At 41.0% G+C, this 7,684-nt stretch overlaps 3 long non-coding RNA genes across 3 annotated transcripts; all 3 read left to right on the top strand.

Moving 5' to 3' along the window:
• Positions 1–589: 589 nt before the first annotated feature.
• On the top strand, positions 590–1,727 carry LOC121713100. The gene is made up of 3 exons (XR_006032737.1): positions 590–1,270; positions 1,432–1,554; positions 1,704–1,727. It is a non-coding gene; the product is annotated as an uncharacterized LOC121713100 (long non-coding RNA).
• Positions 1,728–1,761: 34 nt separating this feature from the next.
• Positions 1,762–2,587, top strand: LOC121713098. The gene is made up of 3 exons (XR_006032735.1): positions 1,762–2,007; positions 2,145–2,204; positions 2,379–2,587. It is a non-coding gene; the product is annotated as an uncharacterized LOC121713098 (long non-coding RNA).
• A 4,389-nt stretch (positions 2,588–6,976) lies between these two features.
• Positions 6,977–7,676, top strand: LOC121713101. Its single transcript, XR_006032738.1, has 3 exons — positions 6,977–7,110; positions 7,221–7,300; positions 7,402–7,676. It is a non-coding gene; the product is annotated as an uncharacterized LOC121713101 (long non-coding RNA).
• The last annotated feature ends 8 nt before the right edge of the window (positions 7,677–7,684 follow it).

Below are 7,684 nucleotides of genomic sequence, written 5' to 3'. Positions count from 1 at the left end.
TTTGGGTGCTTTAAAGGTGCTCTAAGTGATGTTACGTGGTTTCTAAGCTAAAACATTGTTTGTCACATACAGACAACTCCTCAGACAGACATATCCTCACAATCCGCTAGCTGCCTGTCCCCTGAATACACTGTAAAAAAATGTGGTCTCTGTGGACAGCCCAGGCTCCAAAAACGGCAACAAAAACAACTTGGTCCAGCCTGGACCATGAAAAATAACAAACCGTTCCAGCCAGTCACCAACGAGATGCACGTTCATGTCAGTTTCAATTGCACTGGAGGGAGGGGGGGAGAGGCGAGCTAGCTCTCTGTTTTCTTTGAAACGTCAACAGAGGTGCACTCTTAGAAAAAAGGGTGCTTGTGCGTGCTAAATAGAACCATTGAGGTGCCATGAAAATAGAACCTTTTGCCTGAAAAGGGTGCCATTTCTTACACGCGAGGATTATTTGAACTTAAACGACCGTTTATGGAACCCTTTCCCGGAGACGCGGAGAAGTTTTTTTTATCCTTTTTCCCCATTCATAATCATTGCCCGTGTGGCCTGCAAATAGAAAATGAAGTGATACTTCTTTAAGCAAAAGCAAGGGGCGTTCCCCGTAAACGTCGGTGGGCGTTAACACATCAGCTGTCAGAAGTAGTAAATAGTAACGTTAGAGGTTCGTTGAATAATGTTAGCAGCAGCTAGCCATCATAGACATTGATTCACCCTTCTGGATGATTTCGAGCTTGTGTACACTACTGTTTAATATCCTCCCTCTCCCCGATTGAGTTAAAGCTATCTACAGCTAGCCTGCTAGCGCTAGCTGTCGCTAGCTAGTGGACATAGAAGCAAAGCAGAGCCCAGACATTCTCTGATAGAAGTCAATGGTTGCCTAACATACGATGCAAATGATTTGCCAATAACTAATACTTCATTAGCAGACTGTTTAGTTAAATTACCGGGAAGCCAGCCAACAAGTTAGGATAGCTAACAGTAGCCAATAGTGCTATAACAGACTTTTGTTGACATGAGATAGCTACCAGTTGAACCTAGTTCTTGTATCATGCTGTTAGGCTCATTGAAAATTACAATGTATTTAGTACATCTGTATAGCTAACGCTACGGCTCTGGTGTCCGTAAGACAATACAGGAATCTAAAAGAGGATGGAACTCACTAACTCACTACTATATGTACTTAATGTCTCTATGTCTTATTTTTCATTTTAGATGACAGAGCACTGAACTGTGAGATGTCTGTCCATCAATTGAATTGACGGCAAGATAGTCAAAGGTAATGGATTCTATCTTTAAGTGTCCAATTTGTGATGTAAAGTTTTACCTTCCCAAATATTTGCAACATCTACAGTTACTTCATCAGCATCTTCCTGATTTCTGCATTGTTTGCATTATATTTAATGTAATGAAAGTCTATTGTCATAATTGCATTAACAGAACAGCAAATTGATGGGGAGATTGCTGGGGTTGACAGAGGGGATGGTTGAACAACTGTTTCCTCTGATGAAACACAGTCTTGTTTTTTAAGGGGGGAAAGTTATGCAAATCATCGTTGGTTCAGTGAGTATACTTCATTAATTTCTCCTGGTAAAGAGATGTTTTTCATGAAGGTTTTTTAGGACCTGCCTATTGTTTAATAACGCTCAGCATCTCTTTTGCTACTAAAACCATGAGTAGGAAAATTCTAATTCCAATGATTGTTCTTTCAGGTACCCAAACCATAAAAAATACACTAATGTCCTGTGGTGTCTGATACGTTTGTTTACGTTTTGTTATGGAAAACATTATTCCTCAATTGAATTCCTATACTAGCCTACTCTGACTCTGTCTGAGCCTCATAATTCATGTCTTTACTCAAAGGAGACCCTGCTGGAGTGTCTTAGGAATAATTTTAAAAAGGAAAGGTCTCCTTTGATAAACTTGACGACGGTGCAGGAGATGAAGAGAAAGTTTGGTGTCAGAAGACAAAGAATTGTGGACCATGTGCCTCTGGAGGACCCACCTGGACATCAGGTGCCATTTTTACATTCTTGCTTGTCTTTAGTCCGTTTGTTTGCTTGTCTGTATATCTATATACTAGCTAGTCACAGTAGCCACTGTTTGTCAGTACAGATATCTTAATATTACACATTTCTCTTTGCTAATTTCAGAGAGCAAAAAAGTGCAGAGTGGGGGTACAGATGTCTTCTGATTATGAGCCAACACAAGAGGTTTGTAATATGTTTGTGAATGAAATGTTAAACCATACAGCAGTTAAGTCCGGCTACATTATTTATTTATATCTGATTGAATGAAAGACTATCTGGTTTGAGAACATTTATATTATCATTGCTCACATACGTAAATTCAGTTTTGCATTCTCTGCATGTCTTTTTTTTTTTCAGATTATGTTGGACCTTGAAGCAGTTGGGGAGGACTACCACAGCTTTCAAGAGCATATAAACGCCATAAACAATTAGTTGTGCCGTCGTCAGCCAGATATTAGTCATATAATGGACAGGATGAGGCAAACTGTCTATAAGAGGGTAGAGCAAATGGGAAAGCCAACTGAGGAGGTGATGGAGATGTTCCCATTTCTTTGGGTGTCAGAGCTGGTGAGTAGCACAGTCTTATAGTCAGAGGTGGAAAGTAACGAAATACATTTACTCACGTTACTGTATTGAGTAGTTTTTCTGTGTATTTTGTATTTTTTAAGTAGGCCTAGTTTATAAAATCGGTATTTGAAATTTTACTTGATTACATTTTGAGTGAAGTATTGTATTTCGCTACATCAAAAATCCCATCCGTTACTTGAGTAAAAAAAAAAAAAGTTAAGACTAACGAAAACAGAAAGGAGAGAGAAAAAATCGTGCCCTAAACCAGGGGTCCCCAACCTTTTATGTACCATGGACTGGTTTGATTCCTATTTTTTTTTCCACTGACCGGCGGCGGCGGGGGGGGGGGGGGGGGGGGGTGCCATATGTGTTGTGCATGCATTACTTGAAAAGAACTAGCTCCAGTTATGTATGAACAGTGAAGGTAACGATCTCTTAAACATGTGAAAAACGTGAACTTGAAGAAGTGAAAATTGAACAATATGAACTATGAATATTGAACAACTTGAAGCTACATCTATAGCCTACGTGTGAACATGCTTAACAAAATATGGGAACTAAACGTGCATTACGAATATAATAAGGGAGCCCTGCTTATGGAACGATGGAAGACAGTGACACCCTCAGTGTGTTTGAAATGTCCAGTCGATTGCGCAATTTGGTCTTAGTTGCAGTCATTGCCGAAAACCCGGCCTCATGGTGGGAAATGGTAGCAACGTCTTCAGCGCTTTTACGGCTATCTCGGGATATTCTGCTTTGTTATTGATCCAAAAACCCGCCAGAGAGGTTTCCTTATAGACACTCTTAAGACCACCGTCATTTGCAATTTCGATCAACTGCTCTTCCTGCTGCGCTGACAAGTTAGGACTATTTGGGATATTGACAAATGGGTTGCGGACCCACTCATTAGTTTGCCGTGGATCTTTGGAGGATGGGAAGTAACGCTCAAACTCATTTGAAAGCGCAACAAGGTGATCGCGCACCAGCTGCGAGAGAAAGGGCCCTGTCTCAGTCTCTCCCAAAACCCCCACTACTGTTTGGAACATATCAAATACACCCCGGTCCACTCGTCGTCCCCACAAATCAAGCTTGGATTTAAATGCAGCGACTTTATCTGCCAGTTTAAAGACAGTCGTCATTCTCCCCTGGAGTGACTGGTTGAGGTCATTAAGCAATCCGAATATGTCACACAGGTAAGCAAGTTTTGACACCCAGTCCTCATCACTAAAATGTGCAGCTTTTTTTCTGTAAGAAATCTCTGCGGCGGCTCTCTCAACTCAAACACTCTGGCCAGTGACCTGCTAAAGATGCTTGTTTTTTGTTGCTCATTCTAGCAGTTTAGCTAACTTCTTGTGACATACCGTTCACCAAGAACTGATCAAGTGAAGTGAGCTGACCTGAGGCTGCGCAGCGCTGAAGGCAATAACATGCGTGCAATCAAACAACTGCATATAGGCCTATGCCATGTAAAAACGTGACATTATTGCGAATTAAATTTAGTTTAGTTTGCATGCATTTTTTTTTAACTCATGTCGTAGGCTACGGCTCGGTTAGGAATGTCCCGCGGCCCGGTGGTTGGGGACCGCTGCCCTAAACCACTAGCCTGATGATAATGATCAGCATGTAGCCTACAACAGGACATGAATCAAGCTGGCGCCATGTCTTTCTGAAAGTGATTGAGATGGAGCTGGATCATGACGCATCAGATTACATAGCCTAACCTATGAAAGTGTATTTTCCGCTATTTCAATGGGTTGTATCAGTTCGTTTTAGCACTATGATTGCGGAGATATTCAAGCAAACACCATGGGATTGGACGTTTGTGCTCACCTTTCTTTGGAAAGTAGTTCATTAGCAGTTGTTTCCCCTCATTTCTCTCTTTTTCCTGTTTTGGCCTTTGTTTTTGGTAACCTGACTTCTTGGATAAAGACATTGCACCAGCAGCACAACAATTAGCGGTCCACTAGCCTACTAGCGATGCTCAACTAAATAAACAAAAGATAGACTACCTTATGAATCGTGCAGGCGGACTAAACCATTTAGCTCTTTAGCAAGGGAGAGTGAGAGTGACCTTAGACAGTTTTCACTATGTTTTGTATAAACATCCAGTCAGTCAAACTTTACATTTTGTATGACATTCATTTTGACATTAATTTGGAAGTTAAAATATTCAGGTAAAATAAATATATGGTGGAAATAAGTATTGAACGCTTAGACTTTTTTCAGTAATAGCCTAAACTTCCAGTGAGTCTATTCGAAATTTTCACCACACATTATATTATCTAAAAAATAAGAGTTATGTGTAATAAAGTGGAATGACACAGGAAAAAAGTATTGAACGCCTACTGAAATTTCTTCAATACTTTGTGGAAAAGCCTTTGTAATGACAGCATCAAGACATTTCCTATGACAAAACTTAGTCGCAGTATCAGGTGTGATTTTGGCCCATTGTTCTGAACAGATTCCATGGGTCCCTCTTGTGAATCCTGATCTTTACTTCAGAACTGTTTAATTGAATTTAATTGAATTGGCTGCCTTCGAGTCTTTCTGGAGCTTTCTCCGAGTGGTCTTTGGCTCTTGGAATTGACTATCCTTCTGACTCCCTGGTCAGAAATATTGCAAGGAGATCCTGTGCATGGTCGTTTGATGATGCAGCGATGTTCCTTCCACTTGCAGATAATGGCTCCCATGCTGCTAACTGGAAGATTCTGAAGTTTTAAAAATGCATCTGTAACAATAAGGTTGCAAAGGTCTTGGGAGAGCTTTTTGCTTTTATCCATCATTAAATGTTTCTTGTGTGACACCTTGGTAATGAAAAACCTTTTTATAGTCCATCAATATGTAGGCTACTAACCAAGCTTATATTAATTTGCACAGATAGAAAGGATAACTACTCTTACAGATTCCAGCTCGTTCCTTCCCTTTCCTTGCCTTAGTGCTTTTTTTTAGCGTGTTCAGTACTTTTTCCCTGTGTTATTCCACTTCATTACATGACTCTACTTATGGAGTTGTTTGGATTTTTTATGTGTGGATTACCTGAGCTATTACTAATGCCTGGTGAAAATGTTGTGCCCCCCATATTCCACTTTTCAAGGGCCCTCTCCTCCATTGGGGCCCTATACTTCCCACTCCCCCCCAGTTCGACGCCCTTTAATCTGCTGAACCTTCTGCTCGTTTCCAAATATAAAAAAAAACTCTCTGCAACTCAACATTGGCCTGCCTGCCTCAGCTGCCTGTGAGGGGCTTTTCAGTTGTGCTGGATTACTGTTCACTGCAAAGCGACCAAGGATGAGTGCAACCAACTTTGAAAAACAACTACTGCTCAAACTTAAAGGAGAACTCTGGTGATTTTTCACATAGATCTCCATTTCTCAACGTCACCGAGTACTGTCGTTATGAACAAAACTGAAACAATCGGTTTTAGCTCGAGTTGCTGCAGCTACAGCGCTACACACTGGGAGCATGAACACGGCTGCCTTAGCTGCTGGCTGCAGCAACTCGAGCTAGGACCAAAATCCTTTTAGGCAATTAAGTACCTCCACTCGGCGGCCATATTGCAACGCTTTTTAGGCACTTATCGGGCATCTATTTCGGCAGAAATGCACGTGCATAAGGCTTCACAACACCAATCTTGCTCCAGCGGCGAGATCACAACAGATGATTGGCACGATGTCTTCACAGCACACCACATGATTGGCTCAATGTATTCTCAACACACCACATGATTGGCTCAATGTATTCACATGTCGACGTTTTGCCGCGGAAGGGTTGTGATATGTGTAGACAACTGCCATATTCGCGTTACAAACTAACCCCATGCATTACTATCGCTTCGGCAGCACATATACTAAACTATGGAGGATTTTTTGAGTGCTGTATCTCCTCATTAGAAAGTCTCTGGTAAAACTGGTTGTTCTGGGACCCCTCCCCCCCCCAAAAAAAAAGTAACTAAGTAACTTTTACTTAAAGTACATTTTAAATGGACTACTTTTTACTTTTACTTGTACATTTTCAGATCGGTATTTTAACTTGTACTTGAGTAATATTTCATCAAAGTAATGGTACTTTTACTTGAGTACAATATTTTCGTACTTTTTCCACCTCTGAGGGTAGGGGTAGGGTCAGGGTTAGGGTTAGGGCTAGGGTCAGGGTCAGGGTTAGACTAGGAAGCGCTGCCTTGAAGTCGCTGATGGCAGAGCTGCTTTGGAGTCGACAGTGTGGGGCCCAAAACACCATCAAGCAAAAAGTTTTCCACCTCTACTTATAGTAGTATTACTATAATGTGAGTTCAGTGCTGTTCAGGAGTAAGTTCTATAACCATTTATTGGTAACTACAATTTTCTCTGTTTTGTTTTGTTTGTTCATTTGTACATGCATCATGAAATGAAGTTGCGGTTTGGACTGGACTTAGAGCTAAGCCTGCATAACACCCTCAGTATATTGACCCCTAATGTCATCAGAGTGGCTGACAGTGGGAGTCAGTATCTCGTAGGCTTGACAGCCTCTCCCTCTAACACAGATGGTAAGTCACCAGCTTCTTCTTTTCCCTTGCACCCTTCAATTATTTAATAATAATAAGATCATTAAACTATGTTTTAATGAAATCATTATTTGTTTCTTTTAAAATTTCAGACCTTCAAAAAAGTGCTGCTGTCCTAATTTTGCCTGCCCTTTTCAAGGAGGATGCCAAGTTTCTGTATTGTTTAGATGAGGTATTTGATGTTTTTAACATTACAATTAACATTGCTTTATGTTGTCAATTCACATCATAGACTCTTACAGGAGATCCCTTGTACATTTCTCATTTGCATAGGAACCACTGTGTTTCCAACCATCATCTTCCAGGGTGGTGATACTCCCCTCCTTGCCAGGAGAGCGTCCATAAAGATGGATGGCATCACAATAGCAAGTGGAGAGATGGATGTGCCACATGCCCTCCAATGCCTGCTGGAGGTGTATTACATCTTTGGTGTGGAGTACCACATGCAGATTAAGCACACACTGGCTTTTGCAGAGCATTATTTGTTCAAGATACCAAGTCAAAAAAGAGTGTTGACTCCTGTTTTGAGACTTTACAATCAAATTTGCTAGTCTTC

The sequence above is a fragment of the Alosa sapidissima genome, chromosome 7 (assembly GCF_018492685.1).
Source record: "Alosa sapidissima isolate fAloSap1 chromosome 7, fAloSap1.pri, whole genome shotgun sequence".
Classification (NCBI taxonomy): domain Eukaryota; kingdom Metazoa; phylum Chordata; class Actinopteri; order Clupeiformes; family Clupeidae; genus Alosa; species Alosa sapidissima.
This window is presented reverse-complemented; position numbering and strand designations above follow the sequence as displayed.